Raw genomic sequence first — 19,424 nt, 5'->3', positions numbered from 1 at the left:
GGGAGCAGGGTGGGGAACTCCTTGCACATATCCTTAAAGAGAGACATTTAGTAAAGGAATTGGAAGAAGCTTTCTGTCCTGCATAATAGGGGATTTAGAAGGCAAACTGCTTCATGGGCAGTTACACATGAAGAAGCAGTCTTCCTGCTTTCCAAAATTCACCATTTAAAGGTTTCTTTCTGAGTATTTAAGCAAAGCTGCCATTTCTGAGCTGAGGAAAAAGGAGGTGAATGCAGACAGAAAAGATAAAGTGCTTCACTGCCGGGCAGTGGCGCGACGGGGAGATTGTAATATTTTGCTCACTCCCTAAAGTTTTGGTTTTTCCTCTCCAGGGGATTTGACACTGCAAAGCAAGATTTTATCAGCTGCCAGAGCAATAGGTGTTCCATGGGTGGGCTCACCAGCTCCTGAAGAAGTGGGTGCACGTGAGTGTATCTGCAGGTATTGTGTCATTGCATGTTCTTGCTGTGTGGTAAACAACTAGAAAGAAACATCAGCAAATGCTTCTGGCTTAAATGTACAACATCTCTACCAGCTTCTTAGCCAGATAGCTCTTTGGACTCCGTGATAGTTTTGATTCATTGGTTGTGGCAGGGATGTTCAGTACTTTGACTAGATAGATGGTTAGAAGTGAGGTGGCTTTTGTTCTGTCTGGGAAGACTAATGGTCAGTGCGCTGTCAATTGGCACAACCTCAGAAAGTCCCAGAGGGTTTCAGTTTGTGCTCATGACCCTGGCTGCTGGGGGGATTCACTGGTGAAGCTGTAGGCACATATAGGTGGGCAGACTCTAAATCCTCTTTCAGTATGGTTCAGGTGCCTCCATAGGAAGCTTTCACTCAAAGCTTCACTTATAGTCCACCTTTAGGAGGTATTTCAGTTACTTCAGGGGAAGGTGAATTGTGCTCTGGAAGCGGTGTACAAGTCCGCCTGTCTGTCCCCTCTTCTCAGCCTTCAACATTTTTGGGCCAAGTAAAAACATATCTCTACTTGGTGCCTTTAGTCTTTCACGATGATAGATGTAAAGTATGTTGGAAGAGCTTCCCTACATTACAATGAAGCATCGTGTATTTCCATCACATTTTCATGCCTCTCATCATGCCATGAGGTTAAGGCAATAAAAGCTATTTAGGATATTCAGGCTCCCTCTTAATGATCTTTAACTTATTCAAATGATTTTATGAATCTTAGCCTACGTTAACCACTAGACTCTATTTATGGCTCAGCAACCATGAGCGAGGTCTAGCTGATAGATGAGGCAAAAGCTAAAAAGGGAAGTTTTCTGACATCACAACAGGCTTTGAAAAAATCACGTGCATCTATTCTGGGAATTCGGCTGCCAGGTTGACACTACATGGGGTGTCACTGTGGCTTGAAGAGCAGTCATAACAGTACATGGAGGATTCAGGCAAGCAGGTTCCGGTTCTGTCTCCAATGTCCCATTTCCTCTAATCAAACATGCCTGAAAACTGGAAAGAAGCAAAGTCCAGCCAAATGTCTCTGATGAGGAAGATCATTCCCTGCAGGCACTGCAGTTTCACACTGGCATATCCACAGCTTAAGGCTACTTCTCCATTGCAACAAGATCCTCACCTCACAGAGCAGCCCAGCTCTGCCAAACAGCACTGCTAGCTGATGGTGCTGATGTGCAAAGAAGCATAAGAAAATTGCGGCCACCTCCTTTTCAGTTCCTCTGGCAGCAGTTCCTCTGACAGATGCTCATCTGGAGCCTGCCCCGTGCCTCTGGACTGGTTCTGGAGATGTAGGTTTAGCACACGCAAGTGAAAGATGCCATTCTGGCATTGTCAGCAACCAGTGGTGCTGGCAGCAAAGAAAAATCATAACATGGTGAGCAAAGAAAAAATACTAAATTGGCTTTTAAAGCTGAGATATTGATATTAACAATAACATAGAGTGCTTCCTGCTTTCTTGCTACAAACATGATGTGAAAAACATCTTCCTGCTACCTGGTGCTGTGCAAAAATGTGGCACGCAGGCATTTCAGAGCCTGCAGAAGCTTCAGATGCTTACAGTTTGCTGGTTATACTAATGTTTTGCCTTGTCTGACCTATCTCCTCAGGCAGCAATAAAAATAACCAGCTTTAGTCCACTACTTGGCTGCTAATTGTCCACTTGTAGATCTTAGTCCCAGCTGGGGCTGCTTCTGCCCAAAGGCAGTTGTGTTCAGTAAAGTGGCTGTTCGCATTTGGGAGCAGCCTCACAATAGAAGCAGGTGGCTGCCATTTTCGGTCCAAGAAAGCTCTTCGGAGAAAAGGAAAAGGGGCAATGAGGAGAAGAAAAAAAAGGAGGAAGGGAAAAAAATAACGTAAACCACCCAAAACAAGCATCTATGACAGGAAAGTCACTGCACTGCCCTGGTTAAAATGCAGAGAGACCAAAATATAGAGAAGCAAGAAGGGAGAAGAAAAAAATGCTGCTTCTATCATTTTTCTGTTACCAACCAACATCCAGGGCTGCCCTCTCTGTTTTCAGTTTCAATCGGTATTTTCCAGGGAAGGTGCAGTCCCCTCTACAGCTAATTTAAGCCTCCTGATTATGACTTCCTTCAGTGAGTTGCCTTGCCTTGACAGCTTACAAGTAGTATGTATTTTCCCTAGGGTGCTGCAGACCAGAGGTGGAAACCTGCAGCTAAGCACAAAGAGAGAAAATGGCAAGAAATCACTTCACTGTGGCAAGCTTCAGAGCAATCCTTTCTTGAGTACGTGAAAAAGGAAACTTCTAAACGGCCTGTCACATCCTCTCACTAGTAACAGACGTCACCTGGAAAGGGGACAGCACGGAGCTTGTCTCCGGAAAGAAACAATACAGGAAAAGTGCTTCAGAATGTGCTTGTTCAACAGCACTGCTTAGCAGAAGTCAGATTTTGTGTGTCAAAGGAAATTCTGCTCTTTTAAAACTGGTTTTCATGCAGAAATGTTGAAAACTAAACCTTTGGGATTTCTTGCTTTGTGAAGACTTGGGTGGGGGACATTTATTAGTCTATCAAAATACTTTATTATTACACTGAATTCTAATATCTATTCTGTTACACTATCCAATATCTACTCCAGCATCTCATCTATATGCCCACAGCTTGTATATATATGAGCAGAATAGGGACAGTGGTTGGGTACTGATTGTTGATCTCTCTTCTACTGCAAGCATCTGGAGGCACCAAATAAGACTGATAGGAACAGTTTGGAAGCAAGAAAAAGGCTGTGATTCTTCACTCAGCAAGGGGCTGAACTACAGATCTTCCTGCAAAGAGACATCACGGATGGCAAAGGTTTACATGCCATCAAGGGGAAAATGATCAATTAATGAAAGGCATTCCTCCTAGTGTTGCTAAAGACAGAGGAACTGTATGTGCCTCAGTCGCAGGGGCGGAAAAGGTTTTAAGGTGTTACAGAGTATTAGCATCTTGCATCCTTGCTTTGCTCTTGCTTTTCTTCCCTTTGCTTTCAGCTCCTGTTAGAAATTATGCATTAAGACTGGCGGACAGTTGTGTGACTCATTATGGTGCACTTTTAAACTTAGATTTTTATTTCACTTATGATTTTTATCCAGTACAAATATTTTTTAATGCTAAAAGTGTTTATATTTGGAAAGTAAAAGATGAATTCTTACAAAATGCTTAAACTGATAAGTTAGAGTGTTGCTAACTGGTTTTCATTCATCTTTTAGAATAGAATCATAGAACAGTTAGGGTTGGAAAGGACCTTAAGATCATCCAGTTCCAACCCTCCTGCCATGGGCAGGGACACCTCACACTAAACCATATCACCCAAGGCTCTGTCCAACCTGGCCTTGAACACTGCCAGGGATGGAGCATTCACAACTTCCTTGGGCAACCCATTCCAGTGCCTCACCACCCTTACAGTGAAGAACTTCCTCCTTATATCCAATCTAAACTTCCCCTGTTTAAGTTTTAACCCGTTACCCCTTGTCCTGTCACTACAGTCCCTAATGAAGAGTCCCTCCCCAGCATCCCTATAGGCCCCCTTCAGATACTGGAAGGCTTCTATGAGGTCTCCACACAGCCTTCTCTTCTCCAGGCTGAACAGCCCCAACTTTCTCAGCCTGTCTTCATACAGGAGGTGCTCCAGTCCCCTGATCATCCTCGTGGCCCTTCTCTGGACTTGTTCTAACAGTTCCATGTCCTTTTCGTATTGACGACACCAGAACTGCACACAATGCTCCAGGTGAGGTCTCACAAGAGCAGAGCAGAGGGGCAGGATCACCTCCTTCGACCTGCTGGTCACGCTCCTTTTGATGCAGCCCAGGATACGGTTGCTTTCTGGGCTGCGAGCGCACACTGAAGCCGGCTCATGTTCAGTTTCTCATTGACCAACACCCCCAAGTCCTTCTCTGCAGGGCTGCTCTGAATCTCTTCTCTGCCCAACCTGTCGCTGTGCCTACACCGACCCAGGTGTAGGACCTTGCACTTGGCATAGTTAAACTACATAAGGTTGGCATCAGCCCACCTCACAAGTGTGTCAAGGTCCCTCTGGATGGCATTCCTTCCCTCCAGGGTATCAATCGAACCACACAGCTTGGTGTCATCAGCAAACTTGCTGAGAGCGCACTCAATCCCACTGTCCATGTCAGCGACAAAGATGTTGAACAAGACCAGTCCCAACACCAATCCCTGAGGGACACCACTCGTTACTGGTCTCCAGCTGGACATTGAGCCATTGACCACAACTCTTTGTGTGAGGCCATTGTCCATATTTTCACAAGATATTTTACCTTCAGGAACACATCATTTTTGAACCATAATCAGTATTAGGCCAGGAATTTCCAAGGACTATGTTTAACAATGTTAAGAATATGAAAAAAACCTATCCTGGATGCAAATAAGGTATAAATGAATTACAAGAGCTGCTTGTTCTGATGTGCATGTTGTCTCATTGCAGAATAACTCCAAGTGCACTGTTCAGAGGGGGCTGGGCTGAGGACTCAGTGCTTGGGCTGCCGTATGGATTTTTCTTTTTAGTTATGAGTATCTTAGGACACTGCTAGCCTGAGCATTCAGAGGCTTTGCTTATCTTCAAAGGGTTGAAGCTATGGCTGACACTTCAATATGCTTGCTGTGGATTTCAGAGCCGGACCAGTGTATTTCAGCTTGTTCATTGTTTCTAGTCAGACGTATTCAAAGCCAGCGGTTATGACACTCACACAATAGATAGCTGCAGCATAACCCTTGTCTCTTAGCAAGAATTGGCTGGGTTGAACATTGAGGGTTGCAATTTTCAAACTTGGGTGTGTACCGAGGAAATGAAGGTCTCTGTGCAAACTCTTCAGTGATTCTACCTCTATGGAGAGGGTCACTTTTCAAGAAGTCCAAAAATATGTGAAGAAGTCAGAAACTGACCAGATATCACATGAAGCAGTGGGAAAAGAAGTTGAAAGCAGTTTTGTAAGTATTCATGCAGATTCATCTGTAGGTACCCAAGCAGTAGGTTTCTTCTTTATCCTTGTAATTGGGGTGAAGAAAGAGATCTATGTTTGGATTCAATGAGGATTGCAAAGATGAGACAGTGGGTGGCCTATTGTTCTACGTCATACCCTAATACACAGCCTCTTCTCTTCTAGGGAGCCATGAAGAACCTCCTGCCTGGGATGGGATGAGCTACTGTTGGGGCATATGAAATTCTTCAGGAGCACAGGTTACTGTGCTGGCACCCAGAGAATGAGCACAGGCCCTTCAGACCTTCCCTTCTCGGTAAATCTAGACTAGCTTGACATATGACAGATTGAGACAGCAGAGCAAGCAGTGATGGGCAATACCAATTCAAGAGCCAAGAGAGCAGTTTCTCTGGAGCAGCCTGATGAAAGCAACACTAGGCATCATCTCTGCCACTCTGGCTATACCCAGTTGCTTTTTGCTTACACAGAGAGAAAAGAAACAGTTCCTTGTTTCATTAGGTTTTTCTCAGCCTTTTTTCCCTCCAGCTCAGATCTGCTGACAGCAGTGACAAGTTTCCATCCTTCAAAAAATTCAGTATATCTTGAAAACAATGAGACTCAGGGATCAGCACTAATTGTATTAATATTTGCTCAGCAGATTAGCTCTGAAGAGTGGGTAATTCATGGACTCTTTGTTCCCTGTGGTTTAGTGCCCATGGATTCCCTCTCTGGAAGCATCTTGTTGCAGCATTTCTGTCTTTTGAGGTCAATGTGATGAGCTGCGTGGGTGTTTTTAGGCATGAATCACATGCAAAAGGCTGATTCTCTTTTCTTTCTTTTGGTTTTCTCCCTTGACATCCTAGGCAGCTTTTTAAAAAACAGCTCTTCAAATTCCCAGGCTTCTTTTTCAACTGAAAAACAACACAAAATTTTATACTCATTAATTGTTCTCTCTCATTCCACCGTGGGTTTATGCATCACAACACTATAATGGCTTATGTTGTTTATGCAGACATTTCCCATGCGGCAGGGTTAAGGTGAAATGACTGTAGCAACACAGGACATACCACATTAGGTGATTTAATAAATGCACTCTGAAATCCATGCTGCTGCACTTTCTTGAAATTAGCTGAGCGTAGGAAGAGGCAGACAAGCTGAGGTCATTCCCCTGCAATGCACTTCAGTGGTAACCTGTATGTGAACTGTTCCTTGTAGATAATTTTTTGTGGCATTGGAGGTGTTGCTCAGTTTCCCTCTGCTCTGGAACGTGTAGAGGTGTTCCCAATGCCTGCCATGTGGCTGTCCCAGATATGAACAGGGGCAGCCTGCTGTCACCCTGGCAGTAATGGCATCGTTCCTCTGGATCTAAACATGCCTGCTACAGTTCGAGTGGCTTCCTCTGTGTCGTGGTTGAACTCCAACTGGCAACTAAGCACCACGCACCCACTTGTTCACTCCCACCCTAGTGGGATGGGGGAAAGAATCGCTATTGTTAGTATCCTCTTTTAAGGACGTGGTTTTTGATTTAAAACATTCAGTGCCTACTGCCCCTTCCCTATTGATGAGCTGCCAGTCTCAGGGCTTGGAGCAATGCTTGGATAAACCTCCACTGTCATATTAGCCGCTTTTATAGCTGATAACCTTGGGGCACTCTCAAAGTTCATGTCATAAAGTACAATGCATCAGCACAAGGCATCAAATGTGCTGTTGCAGGGCAAAGAGCTCTCTTTGCTGTTTGGAGGTATTCAGAAACAAAGTAGTTACTGATGTCAGCTGAGCTTGGGTGGAGATGTGGAACTTGAATTTGTGTGTGTCTGTTTGGCTTCCCATTGGAGACAGCATTTGGAGGGGACAGGGCCATACACCACAGAGGAAAGGTGAAATTCAAGACTCGCAGAATGCAAATGTCTTCTGGAATGATGCCCCTGATGGTTGTACATTCTGCCCTCACAGGTGAAGCAGGCTCAGCCCACCAGAACCAGAGAATAAAGCCATTGAAGGTAATTATCACAGAGCAGCGGAAGAGCTCTACTCTCCTTTAGCCCAAGTTGTGACACTGACTTCTTTTACTTTGAACAGCTGAATTACAGCATGTTTTGTGGCGTGTTGTGGGATGGCCGCTGGGAAAATCAGGGTGAACCTTTAGCTCTGCTCTTGGTCCTTCATCAAGTCACAGGAGTGGATTATTATGTCTCAATTTGAGTAGGTGAATTACAGAGCACTGCTGACTTCACAAGAATGCTGGGGGGGGAACATGACTGGCTGTTGTCCCTTGGGTAACTAAACTTAACCATGTGTTGTGGTTTAACCCCAGCTGTCATCATGAGTGAGTAGCCCCACACAGCTACTCACTCATTACCCCTCTCCCTGACCTTCCCGGTGGGATGGGGAGAGAATCAGAAGAGTAAAAGTGAAATAGCTCATGGGCTGAGATAAATACAGTTTAACAGGTAAAGCAAAAGCCACACACAAAAGCAAAGGGAAAAAGGAATTAATTCAACACTTCCCATGATCAAGGCAGGTATTAAGCCATCCCAGAAAAGCAGGGCTCCATTATGCGTAATGGTTACTTGGGAAAACAAACACCATCAATCCAAACATCTCCTTCTTGCTGCTTCTTTCCCCAGCTTTATATGTTGTGCATGATGTCATTTGGTCTGGAATATCCCTTGGGTCAGTTGGGGTCAGCTGTCCTCGCTGTGTCCTCTCCCAGCTCCTTGTGCATCCCCAGCATCCTCACTGGTGAGGTGGGGTGAAGTGCAGAAGAGGCCTTGGTTCTGTTCAAGCACTGCTCAGCAGTAACAAAACATCCCTGAATTATCAACACGGTCTCCAGCATAAATCCGAAACATATCAAAGGTTCTCAGTTTAATTCAAGTTAATACAGCCTTTGGGATTTTATAGTGGGTAAAAGGATTACAGGAATGGAAAGCATAGGCACTTAAAAAAGAGATATCATCAAGTATCAAATTTTCTTTTGAAAGGTATAAATCTTTGGGCAAATAACATCACTTTTTTATTAAAGGAACACTGTCAAGCATCATCCTGATATTACATTTAGCTTTTAAATTAAGCGTGTTCTGATATTTTCATTTGCTGAGTGATCTGAGCCTCTTGTCTGCAGCACAGTGCAGTAAGTAAGTGCTCTGTGAAAAGCTCTGTGAAGAGCTCGAGGTCTCTGTAATGCTGGGGAGGGGCTCTGGAGCTGCAATGCCCTTAGGGTGAAAAGTTTAGCTGCTTTTAAACTAAGTCATGGTCAACCTCTCTGCTGTCCTTCACCTTCTGAAGTGGGTAAGTTATGAAGAAGCTTTTAGTGCTTATATATGTAAATACTTCCATGTTTGGGCATAGAGACTTAGAGTTCATTATGTGGTTTGGAGCACTGCATAGCTTCATTTCTGTTCCAGGAAAGAGAGGTTGTCAGGAAAATGGACCTATTCAGCCTACTAAGAAATGTCCTAGAGGTGAGACGAAGGCAATAGGGGAGTGGGTAACATGTATCTTCTTTATACCCTTGCAGCTGTCAGACAGCAGAATGAGCCTTTTCAGATATAGCTCTGCAAATGTACTCGGAGCAGGTCTGTGTAAATCAGACCATGCACTGAGTGGCAGAGGGGTGGAAATTAGCCAAAAGCCTCTGGCACGAGGGTACCAGCAGGCAGTTGTGAATCACTGCACAGTGGTTGAGATGTGCTCCTCCATGCCCTGCGCAAAGCATCTGTTAAACAGGCACATTTCTGAACCTGCAATGAACAATGTCATGAGCTCCCTGTGTATTTTACCTTGTGGGCCTAGGGTATAACCCAGGCTCAGAGCTGCACCCCACTGAGTATGAGATGTGTACCATCACACTGGAAATGGTACAGCACTGGTTGAATTCAAGGAGACAGGTCTGAGGTGTTTCAGCTGGAGCATAGTCACTGTTTTCCTTTTCTGACAGGAGAGTATCAGGATGGAACAAAACCTGAAGAAGAAAATTTTGGACACCTTCTAACACACAAAGAACTTAAGCTGCCATCAACCACTAGGTATAAATACTTGTGTTTCTTGGGCTGTATCTCAGTTCAGTGCTATGAACCAAGTTTCTTGTGTCCAGCTTGACTGTGGAGACTGTAGCACTGGTGTCTGACTGGGAGCTGCCACATCAAGACTGTGAAAATTTCTATAGGACAGTCCTCTACCCTGGGTGCAGAAAAGACCAAAACATGGTACCAATCAGCCTCTGCTCTTAGGGGTTTGTGCTACCTATTAAAGACTTACCATGTTACTGAAACAATGCTGCCCTGGATGAAACTGAGTCTCGTGCTGTAAGCACTACATGAATATGAATAGGCAAGGGAGCTGCCATCGCTCAAAAGCTATGCAGTTTTGCTCTTTTTTTCCTTACAAGAATTTTGTGCCCACACAGGTGATGCTGTTTCAATACAATAAGGACAGAAAGAGTTTTAAGCCTCAGTGAGGAGCACAAGCCCACTCTAGACAAGGAATGTCAGAAGATACAGAAGTGACCTGAACTGGTGAGTGAACAAATCTAAACCCTAATCTACCTTTGGGGACCTGACCACTGACTTCCCAGAGGCTGACAAGAGGGGTCCCAGCAGTCCCTGAGGTGGTGCCCCTAAGGCCCAGTGACAAATCTGTAGCGTTAGGGTTGGTAGGTGAGTGGCTGTGGATGTACTGGAGTGAGTCAGAGCAGCTTGGCAAATAAAAAGTGCTTCCTGGGAAGGTCTGTAGTGTTTCGGGACTGGTTGCTCTGATTAGGTTGCCAAGAGAGGTTGTGGAGTCTCCTTCCTTGGAGATATTTGGGAGCCATCTGGACATACCCCTGAGCTCTAGGTGACCCTGCTTGAGCAGGGAGGTTGGACTAGATGATCTCTAGTAATCCCTTCCAACCTTGGCCATTCTGTGATTAGTTAGTGCCTTGGGAAAAGTCCTGCAGGAGCTGACCAAATCTTGACTCAATCAGCATTGGTGGTGTGCTAGGCAAAAGCACAGGGAGGCTATCTCACTTCTTACTTCTAAGGCTGCTCTTTGTCATGCTTCACTTCCTAGCATCCACTTTACTTAATAGCCTGCTAAAAATTATTTGTTTACTCCAGCTTCTGCATCCAGGAGTGTAGCTCTTCTTGTAAATTTTACTTAACCTGGCTTGTGACCCTGTTATGGTACTTATGTTAGGGTAAGGCAATGGAAAATTGCCTTGAATTCTCCTGATTTAATTTCTTCTCCCCCCCCCTTCTTCTCTGCATTTATTTGTGTGGAGCACTGGGAAAACTGTAATGGAAGTAACGAAGACATAGCAGGGAAAATAAAACATCTGGGGGGAGGTGAGGGAGGATTTGTAAGACTCATCTAAAAATCCCCATAGGGAAGAGTTACCATCAGGCAGTGCATTGAGGAGATGTGCAAACAGCAGAAGCTCTGAAGCAATGTTGCTTTTTCCTTGTGTAATGACAGAAGAGTCCTAGGAGAGCTGAGGATCACTTGCTCCATTGGGAATGGCCAATACAGACCCTGTGGCACCACTTCTGTGCCAAGACAGCAACTTGCACAGAGTGCTGGGCAAAGCATGCTCAAGCAGTAGGTGGGTGTCGTGTCCTCTGTTCTCCCCCGGCGAATTAAGTCTTCTCCCCCCCAACTGCTGTGAGCAATTGGAACCTTTTCTCTCAACTGAGGGAAGGCTACAGCATAGCTTTGCTCCCCACATCACCACTGACTTGCATAGTCAAGCTGGGATGTGAATTCCCTTTGCTCCAAGATGCCCAAGTGCACATTTGGACTCACAGGTACTTGCTGTTGAAGAACTCATGACTCATCTTTGCCCATGTTCTTATCTGCTGTTTGGGGCCATCTGTGGACACGACAGCTGGAGCACCAAAAAGTGAGTTTGTTTTCCAGACAAGCCTTCAGAAGAAGCAGTCCCTGGAGTTTGCATCCATCAGTAAAAGGCTCCAGAAGGAAGGAATCAGGCCTAAAGCATGTAGTTCTCACAGCACATTTGGATGCACCCTTGTGCTCTGCTCCAGTATCCTGTGCTCCCCACACTGTTCCCTGAGGAATTCCACATTAACAACATGAAGCGTCATTTCTGTTCTTGGGAATGGGATTAGGAGAAAGCCACAGCTAAAACAATGCAACACCTGGTTAATTTAAGACACAGCAGGAGAACTCCTGCTCCCAGCATACAAAAAGACAGCCCACATGGCTCCTCATCCCCTGCTTTTCACCCAGGTCCTTGTTGGGGAAGATCCAACTTTTGTGCTGCCAGTACTGAGAGGCAGGAGCCGACAGTCGCATTCATCTCCCAGCTGCATCACTCCTCTCCTTTCAGTGCATCACAGCTGGGGAAGGAAATGTCCTCCCCCTCTTTCCTTCCCTCCCTCCCACCCCCTTTACAAATTATGTTCTTGTACCACCTTGCTCTCTCCTCCTTTTAACAAAAGTGATGAAAGTGTAACTCCAACTACTTACATTAATATGTTCTATCTGCAAGGCCATAAATCACTGCCATAAATCAGTTTGAGTAGCACTGTTTTAATAAGAATAAATATTGGAAATTGAAGTTGCCATCTGCTTTTTGTGCCTTTTTAGGAGTGGGTGGACTTGCAGCACTTGTACGAGTGCTATTTATTTAACATGATTTAAGCCATTCATGCATTCTTACACAGATTTCATCCACTTACAAACACACACAAGCACCAGCACCAGTGCCCATGTGGTTTAATCAGGACCATTTGTGCATGACAGATTGAGATGCCAGCAATGAGACCCCACCACATCCATAAGGGCTTGTTCCCTGTGCTTTCACACATGTTCCTGTTCCCACTGCAGTCCTTGCCCCCTTGATACTGCTGACAAGAACCTCGACACTAGGAATGGCTTTTACCTTTCTCTGCTCCTTTCTCCCGTGGGCTGTGCTAGCAGGCATTCACTTGACTTGGCTTTCTAACACCCTGCTCTGTAACAGTCCCAGTGGGGCAGAACTCAGCTCCTTTCTTCAGGAGCCATGCAGGGCATGGATGAAGCACTGCTGCATCTCTAGGGTGGTTGAAGATAGTGTGTGCTCTTCCCCACCAGCCCCCACAGCAACGCCCTGCACACCTCAGCTGTTGGAGGCTCTCAGCGTCCTGCATCCCAGAATCTGCTCGGATGGGCATCTCAAACTCCTCCACATCAAGCTGAGGAGCCCTTCCCACTGCTCCCCTGCTCTGGCGGGGAGTGTTGTAAATCCCTATTTCCCTGATAGAGAGCTGAGGCAAGGGAGAAAGCTCAAAGCCAATCCTTATTAAAAGCCCTTTTATCCACTAAGGTGTCACTACTAAAGCAATAGAGCTCTTACCATGCACAGTGGATAACCTGCATCCTTCTCTCAGCCACACGATGGCAGAAGAACCAAAGGTCATTGCAAAGCGCTTTTAAAATATGTTGAAGGGGGAAGGAAGGCATCTGCCTTTGGATCTGCTGGTGAAAAGGCTCTTACCTCTTCCATGGGCTAACCCAGATCCCACCAGGAATCCAGCCTGGCCAAATGAAAGCAGGCAGGGGGCTGCTGCACTGCCTGTGGCTTCTCCGTTCTCTGTGCAGGAGGTCTCCTGTCATGCCATCACACAGCCCAGACATAACACAAGACCCTGTTAGTCTCCACACAGTCCAGTGACCACAGGCCCTGAGACACCTGCCAGAACTAGACCTGCTGTCTGCAAGCAGTCAGATGGGTGACCTCTGGGCCCGAATCACTCCATGGACCAACCTGCTCCAGGTCAGCCTCTGCAGGTGACTCTGCCCCAGCATCTCTGCATATTCTTCCTCATGGCAATGGGGCCTCAAACAAGCTGATTTTGAACTGAAGTGGTCATAAAGGTCTCAGAGTAATCTCACCACACAAGAACTGCTTTAAACACCCAGGAGTTCTGCTCAAAGTCTGCAATGAAAGTGCTTCTCACCTCAGTCAGTTTCCCTCCCATGTAAGACTTCTTACCTCACAGTAAGAGACTCCAGAAGCACTAAGCCACCTTCAGGTGATGTCTTTACAAGAGACAAGTTCCACCTCAGAGCTCTAAGTGCTCACAATAAAAAGCCCTACTTCCAGCTGCCATGACATGAAAAGTAAATCTATTCTGCCCAATAGCAAGTGGGAGAAACCCAAAGGGGGTTAAATGAATACAACTCCACTGACTTCCCACACCAAAAAAAAAATCACAAATTAAAAATAGAGCCTTACCATGTTTTGGTTCATCCTCATTTACTCCAAAGGCACGATATTCTTTGGGCAGCCTGTGCCAGGTGGCATGAAACAGCATAACCACGTGTCTCCAGGGCTGGGGATGGAGCTGTTCCTTTCTTTCCAGACATTTCTCCTGAGCAACAGTGTTAGAGAGGGTGAAGTTTTTACAATAAAATAATCATATAAAATAGTAAAGTGATTATATTTGAGAAATTTATAAATCAATAGTGAGGCTTTGTATAATAGAAGACGTTGTAACTTTGCCGTTTTGTATCATAGTTACTCTGTAACTACATGATACAATGGTAGTCTTGGTAGCAAGAGCTAACATAACTGCACATGGTGAGGGGAGTATAGGTGTATGTATTGTAAAACTCTACCCAAGCAGAACCTAAGTTTAAGATAGCCAAAACGGCATACCAGAAGCATCCTGGTGAAGATAAGAGAATGCTAACGTCCGGAAGACGATTGGGACCTGGCCAAGTAAAGGAAAGGTGAAAAGGACAACCTGAGGAAGACTTCCTACTTCATCTGAGGAAGACTCCTTACTTCATCAGGGCGACCACCAGAGGGGGCGGCACAAGCGCAGAAGAGGCTGATGTCGTAATAGATTGATGTAGCAATCTTTGATGCATATGTATTAGTCAATGATGTAATCTGTGTTGAATATGTATTAGTTACGAAATTCTTAGTGTATAAATTGCGAACGCGATGTAACGGGAATCGGAACCAGATTTGGGTGCGTACCCCTGGTTCCCGGCGCCTCAATAAAGCACCTCATATAACCATCCCGGTTTGTCTCGACGCTAACAACAGGAACACTGTGCAAGGGACTGTTGCTTGTCACAAAAGCCAGCAGTCCAAAACCAGCTAGTTCCAGGACACAGGCACTATTTTTGAATAGGATCTGATGGACTCCCCTCGGTTCAGACAAGTGTGTGTCAATGAAGGTACCCCCTGACATAGTTCCTATTGGCACTCTGGGGGTAATCTTGACGGAACAGGACATGCAGCTTTCTGCACTTCGTACCATGTGGGATACCTAATATGGAGAAGCTCTTTTCTGGAGCTAGGTGCTTTAAGTGAGGTTCAGCCAAGATCCTGGATCACCAGACAAGTCCATGGTGACCAGGCAGGTCCATAGTCAAGTTTAGAAGTCAATCCACAGCTCAGGATCAGGTCAAACAAAAATATCCATCATCAGACACAACCCTAGGATGACCAGGCAGGACCATGGTGATGAGACAGAACCAATATTGGTCCAGGACATGAGTCCACAGATCAGGACCTAAACGTAGCCAGGGTATGGCTGTGGCTGAACCAGGGATCAGCATTCCTGCAGGGCAGATCAAGCAGATACTGCAACTCAGGGCTCAGATTAAAAACAGGCAGGGTGTGGAGGGGAGGCCCCTGGTGAGACTGGCTGCTCAGGGCCATTAGGGCCTATTAGTGCCCTCGGGGCTCTGACAGTCATTGATCAGATAGGTCTACAAGACCATATGAGAGGGTCCTGACTCACAGACAGATCATTTTTTAACAGATCAGGGTGGAGGTTTTTTGCCATTCACCATTTAAAACAGAAAATTAATACCCTCAATTGGTGTAAATTAAGATTTTTGTCTGAATAACAGCGGCAACTAGCTGCTCTTGATCTGCTGAAATGATCCTCTAAAAGCTTAAATTACAAAAGCATCTTTGGTACTCGTTTTAGGTCATACAGTTTTGAATGGTGTCAGTATTATAGATAATTGAAAGTGTGCTGCTTCTCAAAAGTAAAATGAAAAATAAAATAAAATAAGGTATGACATTTAAAGATATAAGATGATATGAGACATAGATATAAAATACAAGAGAAACAAGAAAATCTTGTATATAAGATACAAGCTATAGGATACAAGATAAAATCTTTACGTTTGCAAAATCGAAATAGAAGAGGATTAACGTGCAATTAATTCCTTTTCCTAAACAAGCTGTTGTAATCCCATCAGTGCACTCTCTAGCGCCCTGGACTTCAGCTCCTCATTATCTAAGGAGCTGAAAAAAATCTGAAGTTAAAACATTACATGTTGCTCCTGCCTGCGCTGTAAGCATCTTACTCAATGTAATACCTGCGGCAGGCGGCGCTCTCTGCCTACAAATAATAGAGAGATGCTCCTGAAGTGCCCGCTGAAACCGGGCACTGGGCAGAAGTGCTTGTGCGAGCTTCCTTTTCCTTTTCCTTTCCCGTTTTCCCTTTCCCCTTCCCGGCTTTAAGGAGGAGCCCCTCGCTGTTCAGTTATTACTGCAGGACCCACAAATCAGATCCAGCTCTCAGCTGGGAGAAATAAAGGCACTGGGAATTGGAAACCTAGAGCCTTTGGGAGAGCAAAACAAGAAGGGTAACTTCAGGCAGTTTGTGTTCTGAAAAGTCTGGGGGTTTGGCAAATGCAGCCACACGGACCAGCTGTGCTGCCTCCTGTAAACTGAAATGCCCTCTTAATTCTGACGGAAAGAGAAAAAATAATGCACTGGAGAATAAATGAGAAACAAAGCAAAACATGGGATTGTTGTGCTGACATTAGCAAATATTACCCTGAACGTTGCTGCAGACATTCAGCATCAGGAATAGGTGATCTCTGATAACAAAAACCCTGATCCTGACTTCCTCAGGTGTTTGCCAGAGTAATTTCTTTAGATGGACCACACCAGAGATAGCAACCAAAAAAGAAGTAGGAGAAATTGGGGTTTATTTGGTGAGGCACAGGCAATTTACACGTGAAACCTGTCAAGAGAAATCCCATGTGATTTCATACAAATGAATCCAGCTGATTTTCTAGCATCTTTCCAACTAAACCCATAGAAGTTTCGGTTCTGAGGGCTCTGATGGGCAGCATTAGGGTCATGTAGTCTGACCTTGTGCATATACAGGTTACAGAATTTTACCAGAAGGTGCATAAAGTATATCTTGGAGAGGTATTCTAAACAATGACATTCTGAGCTCATCCAAGCAGGATCATTCAATGTGCAATCCCCTTATTGGTAAGAAATGGCACTTTCACTGAAGGCAGCAAATGTATGCCTCTAGCTGTCAAATCTTGCTGATCATTTCAGAAACACACATAGAAATGGCTCCTTTCCAGCTCTCCTGTTCTATAAGTAATTCAATAGCCAAACTACCTCTCTACTGCTTTTAAAAATAAACTAAAACCAGACAGTTTCCCAAATTTAACATTAAAGACTTTAAGTTCCCTTTTTCAAGTTCCTTTGAACCCTCTCAGTATGTTCCAAATCCTTGAACAAACTTCTACGCCAGAACTGGGCTCTCATTCAAATACGCAGGACCACATTCCTCCCCCTTCGCTTGATGTACTTCCTCCCTTTACATCAGCCCTTTACTTGGGAGTTAAAACACCAGATGGATGGATGTGACTTACCTCCCCAGCCTAGGAACAAGACCCCCACTGTGCTTTGTGTCACATGCACCATGCTTGTTCCTGAGATCACACAGGCTGCCAGCAATGTGGGTCTTCTACATTCTAAGGGAAAAGACATTCAGAACGAAGTTAGGAAGGGAAATTGACATTTGCTGATACTCAGACAGAAGAAATGGTGTGTGGGGAGGAAGCAGGTAAATTTACTCTACAACAGCTTCTACAGCTTCTGAGTGTGAAGAAGGCTATTTATGCCGCTGGTATCAGATGTTCATACATCTGATGCTAGGCTATTTGTGGGATCTCATTACTATGAATTAAGAACAATGAGTAACAAATTGTACTCTTGGCCAGTCAGGTCTGGAGAAATCATGGAGGTTGGATTAGGTGACCTTTGAAGGTCTCTTCTAACCCAAACTATTCTATGATTCTATATATCCCAACACATAGTTGCTCACAATAAAGCAAGTAACCTCCCCAGACCACGAAAATGGGACTGAAGCTGAGAACCCTCTATGTTTTGAAAACATTTAAGTTGTCAACACTGGGCCAAACTTACCACCGTGACAAGCAGTGGACATGCTTCTATCAGACCCCAAACTGGCCTTGTCCACTCTTATAATTACACTTATCCACTCTTATCCAATTATCCACATTTTGTGAGGAGACCAATAAGGCAGTACTTAGTGTGTGTACTTTTCATGCATGCACTTTTCATTAAGTAACTTTTTTTAGACAAAGAACTTTCCACAGGAAGATGAGAGGATCTGCCTGATGAAATATTGACTCACCCAATTCATATTAGATTCTCAAGCATCATTCAACAGCTCTGAATTGACTAATGGCCATCACAGCAAATAGATTTCCACCTTAATCTTTAGTTCTTGTCTGAATGATATTAATACACATTGTTTATCACTAATGAGCTCTAGAATATGATGTTAACAGAAGCGATTAAGGCCCAGCATAGCTGTCTGCAACTCTCTGCTGGAGCTGAATATATGGGTAATGGATCACTTCTGTAGTTCAGTTCCAGTTTCCTTGCTGCAAATTGTACTTCAGATGAGTTAAGCTCATCTTGGTGTCCAGGTTCTTGCCTTTATTTTTAACTTGTGTATGTGCAAGAGGTTGGTTTTATAAGAAAGCAGCAGATGGGTCTTTTGAAGAGCTAGTGGATTTATTGTTTTTTTTTTTTAATGTTAGCAGTGATACAGTTACCTTCAAAGAGAGATGCCATATTTAGACCATCTTTTCCTGTACCAGCCATACATTTAAACTTCTCCTAAGGTGCTTAAGTTCAGGAGAACAAAGTTTGATTCAGAGCACTGTTTACCCAGGACTGCCAGACCCTGGCTCCTTGTGCAGATAACCATGACAGAGGTGTCAAACACATCAGGGTTTTTTTGCCTGGTTGAACCCTTGCTCAAGGCAAAAAGGTGTCTCTCTCTCTCAAATCTTTGGTGAAGTGCTGGCTCCAGGGAAACATTTCCATGTCATTTGTGACCACAAGAATTTAGAAGCTAAGACAAAAAGGAAAGCAAAATACAGTGCTACCCAGATAATTTTTGGTTTGCACTGTTGCCCTGTCCCAGCAAAGTTTGGACATCCCTGTCTTTCATGAACAACATTAAACAGTGAACCTGTGAACTTTGGAGTTGAGGCAACCTTGAAAAGGAAATAAAACCTGCTACTTGGCAATTCCCAGAAGAGAAGATGATGATTGCTGTAAGCCTCCAAATTAATGACTTGGCCCTACACTTTAAGCTAGAGAATTTTTACAAATAGAATCTTGTTGTAGACAAAACTTGGCTTGAAACAGCTGAGCTTTCCCATGTTCTGATATACTGAATAATCTACTCATCTAGCCTTGAAGGCAAGTGAAGAAAACCAGAAGTATCAGACAACATGTTCATTTGATCTCATACTGCAAGAAATTGCTAAGATAAGCCAATGCCAATATGAATGTGCTTTTGTCATATGCTTTGGCAGGAGGCTCAAAATCTGGCTGAAGTTGCTCTGTCAGTCCCAACCAAGAGAAAGTTAACAGCCATCAAACTGTTACTGCTCATGCATTCAGCTTCTCACTTCACCACAACAGATCTGGCATCCTACATCTGTGATTCTTTTACCCAAAATAAACAGTTTTACCACTAAGACTACCTGGCTGGCTTGGACTGCCCTGCTCCACTGTTTCTCTCAGCTCCAGCTCTGGCTTCTGCTTGTAAAACATCCATCTGAAATGAAAGCTGAAACATAGCTCTTCAGCCAGCAAAGTGGAACACACTTAGCTGCTGCGGGAGGACCAGAACATTTTTACCTGTCTTCACCTACAGATGTTATCATCACACCTACAAGCAGGCTCTGCACTTTGACATTTTTGATC

General features: G+C 44.5%; 1 long non-coding RNA gene across 1 annotated transcript; it reads left to right on the top strand.

The window, feature by feature from the left end:
- The first annotated feature begins 333 nt into the window (after window positions 1-333).
- LOC130593369 (uncharacterized) lies at window positions 334-11,566 on the top strand. The gene is made up of 3 exons (XR_008970789.1): window positions 334-425; window positions 9,816-9,924; window positions 11,194-11,566. It is a non-coding gene; the product is annotated as an uncharacterized LOC130593369 (long non-coding RNA).
- The last annotated feature ends 7,858 nt before the right edge of the window (window positions 11,567-19,424 follow it).

Source organism: Pezoporus wallicus, unplaced genomic scaffold, assembly GCF_028554395.1.
Source record: "Pezoporus wallicus isolate ANWC-B61680 ecotype Strahan unplaced genomic scaffold, APGP_CSIRO_Pwel_v1 contig_10431, whole genome shotgun sequence".
NCBI lineage: Eukaryota > Metazoa > Chordata > Aves > Psittaciformes > Psittacidae > Pezoporus > Pezoporus wallicus.
Note: the sequence above shows the minus strand (reverse complement) of the source record. Positions and strands in the feature narration are given on the sequence as shown.